This window comes from Trachurus japonicus, unplaced genomic scaffold (assembly GCF_045865225.1).
Source record: "Trachurus japonicus isolate A0001 unplaced genomic scaffold, Traja_1.0 AP030913.1".
NCBI lineage: Eukaryota > Metazoa > Chordata > Actinopteri > Carangiformes > Carangidae > Trachurus > Trachurus japonicus.
Window position 1 is genome coordinate 74,636 of NW_028221046.1, and position 5,681 is coordinate 80,316.

Below are 5,681 nucleotides of genomic sequence, written 5' to 3' on the forward strand. Positions count from 1 at the left end.
TATCGGGGCAAGGAGACCTTCCTGAGCGAGCCAATGTGCATTAAATGTTTGTAGGGCAAAAACTTTTCTCACCGTCGCAAGAAATATAAGGAGGTCATTTCTGCTTTTCTCAGAAAATCTGCTCCTACTTTACAATGTGAGTCAATGAGAGGAAGAGAGGGAACTGGCTGCACTTAGAGGCTCCCAGTTTAAATTCTGTTAGCCTCTCTGCGTTTTCGAGCACACTGTGAGACACAGCACAAGTTTGTCTACCAAAGTGGGGGAAAATTATGTGTCTAGAAAGAAATTTGTGGCCGTGGTGACAGGATAGAGAGCAAAGTGTCAGAGGATTTTTTGAACCTCTGTCACTCTAGCTGATGTCATCACCACTCTAGCTCTGAAAATTCCGTGCCATTGACTTGCATGTTAAATTTGAATTTTGTCAAAAAATTATCATGAACAGTTGAAGGGTAATGTGAAATATCTATGTATCAACAAAAAGTACTAGGTAAACATAATATAAGAATGACTGTCCTTGGGATAGTTAGAATCTGTCTTTATTACAGCACTTGCAGGAAAGGAGGTTCATTTGTGTATTGCATTTCTAAAAAACGTTGTCTCCAAGTGCTTGACACAGCAGCATTACAACACTCTGCCCTTAGACCCTCACATCGACTGAGGAAAAACTCCCAAGAAAACCCTTAACAAGGGGAAAAAAACGGGAGGAACCTCAGGGTGAGCAACAGAGGAGGGATCCCTCACCCAGGACGGGCAGACGTGTGATAGATGTTGTGACGGCCAAGAATAAAACCTTATGGGCTCAACAGTATATATCACATGGGCACAGTCCTGACTGCAGTGGCCCATGTTCAAATTTGACTTGGCCATTTGCTGCTTGCTGCACAGATTGGATGGTGCTGTCATGTGTGGTCAGTGACAGCACGATGGCTTGGTGGTTCTGAGCTGTGTGTCCGTGCAGCAGTGCACCTCATCACTTGCCAGATGATCAACAGAAGAATGAGGGAGGTGAACCTGACAAGACAAGATAGAAAAATGTTTTGGAAAGTGAAGACCAAGACATAAACCACATGTTCAACACTTCCTTCCTAACTGATTATCATTTACCTTAAGTAATCACCTGCCAGAGAATCATCAGCCTGTCACCCTCAGTGCTCCGTCACACAGATCACAAGGTCCAGAAAGCTGTCCAGCCCTGTCGGTCTCTACTGTCAAGTGGGGGAGACCTGAAAGGAGAAGGCAGTGGACATGATATTGTTGTAAACCTACATTGTCAACAGTGTCATCCAAGTTTTTTTAATGACAAAACAACAAAGCGGTACCTTTGGCTCTGTTGTGAGCAGGCATAGAAGCTGGCAGCAGGATGACTTGTGTATGTGCGGTCCAGCAGTGAGGGCTCTGCAGACTGACGGTTTTGATGATGCTGTTGTTTCTGGTCAGACGTGGCCGGATGATGATGAGGTGGAAGTAGGTGCTCCTGATAAAAGAGAAGAGAAAGATGTTGTACGTTTTTGTGGCATAAAACATGTGCAGAACTTGTAGCCTATAAATCACATACTGTCTGTCATACCTTCAGCAACCAGCAGCACCACGACAGTCTCATTCTCTTCAGCAAAGAACAACCAGGGCAGGCAGGAAGAAGAACTCTGTGGAACCCAGTTGTGGTGGATCCACTGTTGACAGGATGATGCTGCAGTGCCTGGGCAATGGCAGACTGACAGCCACCATGTCCTGGCCGTTCCCAGCTGATCCTCACAGTTTTGGAAGTGGTGTGGTAAAGGTTGGAGAGGGGAACGTTGAGTAGGGGTCAGAAAGCACACAGAGTGAATGATCTCTGGTCAGGCCACCTGCCCTGAGGCAGGGGAGGTGACCATCCCAGCTCACACAACACAGAGAACATGTACTTTCAGCAGTTGCATATAAATGTGTATTGATGTTTTTTATTAATTTAACAGTTAATAGGATATATTATATTAATTGATAAATATTATTTATTGAAATTAATTTATTTTATTGTTCATTTTTCAGTGTCTGTTACACATGTAGCACAGGTATTGTAAACACTGGCTGTCCTCGGTTCCTGAAACTCTTTTGGCTTGTGCATTTACCAACCCAAAACCCAAAACCCTCCCTGGTAAATGCACAAGCCAAAACACACTTTTTTTTCCTTTTTTTTTTTTACACAGATGATGCTTCAAGAATTTTCCTATTGATTGCAAACTGAAGAATGTACATGGTGATAACAACATGATGAAAATACAATTTTATCAAATGAGTCACTTGTATTTTACTAAACCTGTATGGCTTACCGCACTGTTTCATGAACTGTTAAAAGACAATACACAGTAAATCGGGTTGTGATAGCTGTAGTAGGTCTTCAGCACACCAGAATGGAGACGCTGCTGAGGTTGAGAGATGAAAACCGCGTCCAACAGTGTGTTCTTCTCTGTGGTTGGATCAGTGATGAGTTGTTGAAACCCTCTGGACTGAAACATCTCCAGTATTGGCTTTTTTTCTTCAGACTTCAGATTCTCGTTGAAATCACCACAGACAATGATGGGTTGAATATCCATGATCTCCAGTGAGTCCACAAGGCTGCTCAGGTTCTTCAGGAATGACTCGACACAGTAGTCTGGTGGTCTGTACACGGCTGCAATTAGTGCTCTCACTGGGGCTTCAATCTTCAGAGCCACAAACTCTAGGTCAGTTACATTATGTATGTACTGCTTCTCGTGCACTTGGATATGATTTCTGACATACATGGCAACTCCACCACCACCTTTCTTTGCCATCTGGGGAACATTGGTGTAGGACAGGTGTCTGTTTCGTCTGAACATGTTGTAGCCCTGAAGTTGAAGACTGTCTGCCACAAAGGAGCCCTGTAGGTGGGTTTCTGTGAGACACAAAACATCCGCAAGACACAGTTCGTGATGGCTCTTGATGTCATTGATGTGAGCTGGCAGTCCCTCTGTGTTGTGGTGAACAATGGTCAGAGTGTCAGTTCGGCTCAGTGTGTCTCTGAGATGAAGAAGAGGCATCATGTCATCCAGGTTCAGTTGTCTCATGGCCTCAAGCGCTTCAGTGATTTCAGTGTTGGCGTAGATTTTACTCTCATCCATGTCCAGCAGGTGCAGTCCACTGAGAGAGGTGACTCTGCTCAATGCCACATAAGCCATGCCAGGCTCAAAAATGTGTTTCAGGGAGACAACAGCTGAATGTCTTGTCATGCCTTGAACCTTGTGAATAGTGCATGCAAAAGCCAGCTTGATGGGAAACTGTCTGCGCACAGCTCCTTTCTGTTTCAGGTTGTCCTCTGATCTCTCGATATAAACAAGGTTGTCAGCTGATCCTGATGCTGTTTCATTATCCATTTGGAGTCCAAGCATGTTGACATGTGCAGATCCAGCCGGTTCAGAGGTTACCACTTTGATAAGAGTACCAAACGAACCGTTCACCAGTCCTTTGGAAACATCCAGGTTTCTAGTCAGCATGACACGTACGCCTTCTGCAACTTGGAGTGTGTCTGGTAGCTCATTTGTACCTCCTTTGAATGGTTGTTCTTGTCGTGTCATTTTCCCATTCCTCGGATCCTTTTTGTAGTCGTCTGCATCAATTTTGGTGACGTTGGAGTAATTTTTCATCAGTATTTCAGTATTGTGAGCACCTACCTGTTTGTTGGTGGCAAAAATGTGAAGGGCATCAGCGGGGCATTGAGCTGGTTCAGTGATGGCTTGTGATAACAAAGCTCTGTCTGATTCAGACAACTCTTCTGACTTGTCTTTCACACGGATCCTGTTCAGCATCTCTGCAAAGGCAACATCATCCTTCTGACGCATGATCTCAGTGAGCGTGATCATCTGAAAGTTTTCCTGCCACAGGTCAATGTCTTCTGGGTCGTGTACACACAGAGGTTTAGACTGTCGCACTGGTGGTAGCTGATAGAAGTCTCCAACAGCGATGACTGACATTCCTCCAAAAGGTTTCTGGCTGCCTTTGATCTGTTTCAGTCTGACATCAACATATGCAAAGAGGGGCCTTGACACCATGGACACTTCATCAATGATGAGGATTTCAGCGTTGATCAGTTCTGCTCTGACTTCATCCAGTTTGTTACCCAGTCCCACAAAAGGAGGTTTCAGACTTCTGGGGAGCTTCAGCAGAGAGTGCAGAGTTGTTCCACAGATGTTAAATGCTGCGGTTCCAGTGAAAGCAGTCAACAGCACAGTGGGGCTTGATATGTCAGTGTCGTCTGCATGTCTGGGTACTTTGCACAGTATCTTCGACGCCTCTGCGTAGATGCATTTGATCAGATGTGACTTTCCTGCTCCAGCTCCACCATTGATATAGATGAACTGCGGCTCTGGATTTAGGCGACGAACACGCTTAATGCACCAATCTCTGATTAAAGAGAAGACACAGGCTTGTTTCTGGTTCAGGTTCTGGTACATTTGACGTAACACGGCAGGATCCATTGCAGGGGGCTCTCTGATGGCTCTGGCTTCTGTTACAGCGTTAACCTGGCGACTGTAGTCTGGGACATTTTCTTGTACATTTTCGTGATCTGGCTCTGCTGCTTGCAGTTCATCAATGCACTCCATCCTCACAAGTTCAGATTCAGGTGCCAGGTTGTTCCATTCATCAATCAATCCTCTGTTCTGCTCGTACTCTTCCACAGCTTGCTCAATCTCTTTACTGTTTTTCTCGTATTTGTCTTTGTTTCTTTTCACAATGTATTTAACTAGCTCACCGTGCTCACGGCCAGGCAGACGTGCAATGCCACTTTCGTAAAAGGACTGGTACGTTGGTAAGAATGGCCTTTTCAGTTCTGCATCTGATCTGTAGGGAAGGTACAGCTTCAGCAGTGATCCATAGTGCTGTTCAGGACTTTTTTCCTTCGAGGGGCGGTAAAATCTGATCACAGCAGGCTTGTCGTTTTTTCGCCTTTGAACAAATCCAGAGTCATTCAGCAAGCGGAGAACATCTTTGCCTTTTGCCTGATTGCCATAGACAAGTCTGCATGTTGCTGCAAAATCAGCCAGACACATCTCCTCAAACTCTGGTGTCTCAGGTCTGTTTTTGTACTTGTCCGTCAGTGATGTCATCCATATACTTGCACTTCCTGGTGTTGCGTCTTCCAGGGCTGACATCGGGCGACTCATTTTAACTGGGTTGTCATCAGTTGGTAGGAATACAACACCTCGTGAACATTTTTTCAGTTTGATTCCACATGCTCTTGCGACTGCTTCTTGGGCTGATATCTCTCTTTTTGGAATAAGCCTGCATGACTTCTCTCATTTCGTCACATTCGTTGACATGTTCCTTGTTGGAGTTCTCAATGACTGTTTTCAGATACTCTGACATTTTGGATTCTTGCTTTGTTATGTAGCTGGTCAGATACATGATGCAGGAATAAGCATTTAGGATAAAAGAGATGTCAAGGTTCGCGTCCCACGCTTTGAGAAGGTACGAATTATACCCATTTACCCAGCAGTCTTTGGGGTCACGTTTCAAGGTCACAGAGCAGGATGTGGCAATTAAGCTCATGCATTTCTCATATTCACTGACTGTCAGTTTATAGCGAGCCAGGAGCTGCTCCAAACTCAGGTGTTCGGCAATCTCAGGTTCGTTCAGGAGCGCGTTCAGTGGTTTGAGTTTGTCTTTGGCCTTTTCCACTGCTTCGGAAA

The 5,681-nt window shown here is 45.0% G+C and overlaps 1 long non-coding RNA gene across 3 annotated transcripts; it reads right to left on the reverse strand.

Annotated features, from left to right (window-relative positions):
- Window positions 1-518: 518 nt before the first annotated feature.
- LOC146959911 (uncharacterized) lies at window positions 519-2,122 on the reverse strand. 3 transcript variants are annotated; one of them, XR_015035567.1, is made up of 5 exons: window positions 1,568-2,121; window positions 1,320-1,474; window positions 1,105-1,205; window positions 825-1,011; window positions 519-790 (listed from the first exon to the last, which is right to left on the reverse strand). It is a non-coding gene; the product is annotated as an uncharacterized LOC146959911 (long non-coding RNA). The 3 variants fall into 3 exon arrangements; XR_015035566.1 differs by having other exon boundaries at window positions 519-1,011; window positions 1,105-1,202; window positions 1,568-2,122; XR_015035565.1 differs by having other exon boundaries at window positions 519-1,011; window positions 1,568-2,122.
- Between the last annotated feature and the right edge of the window lie 3,559 nt (window positions 2,123-5,681).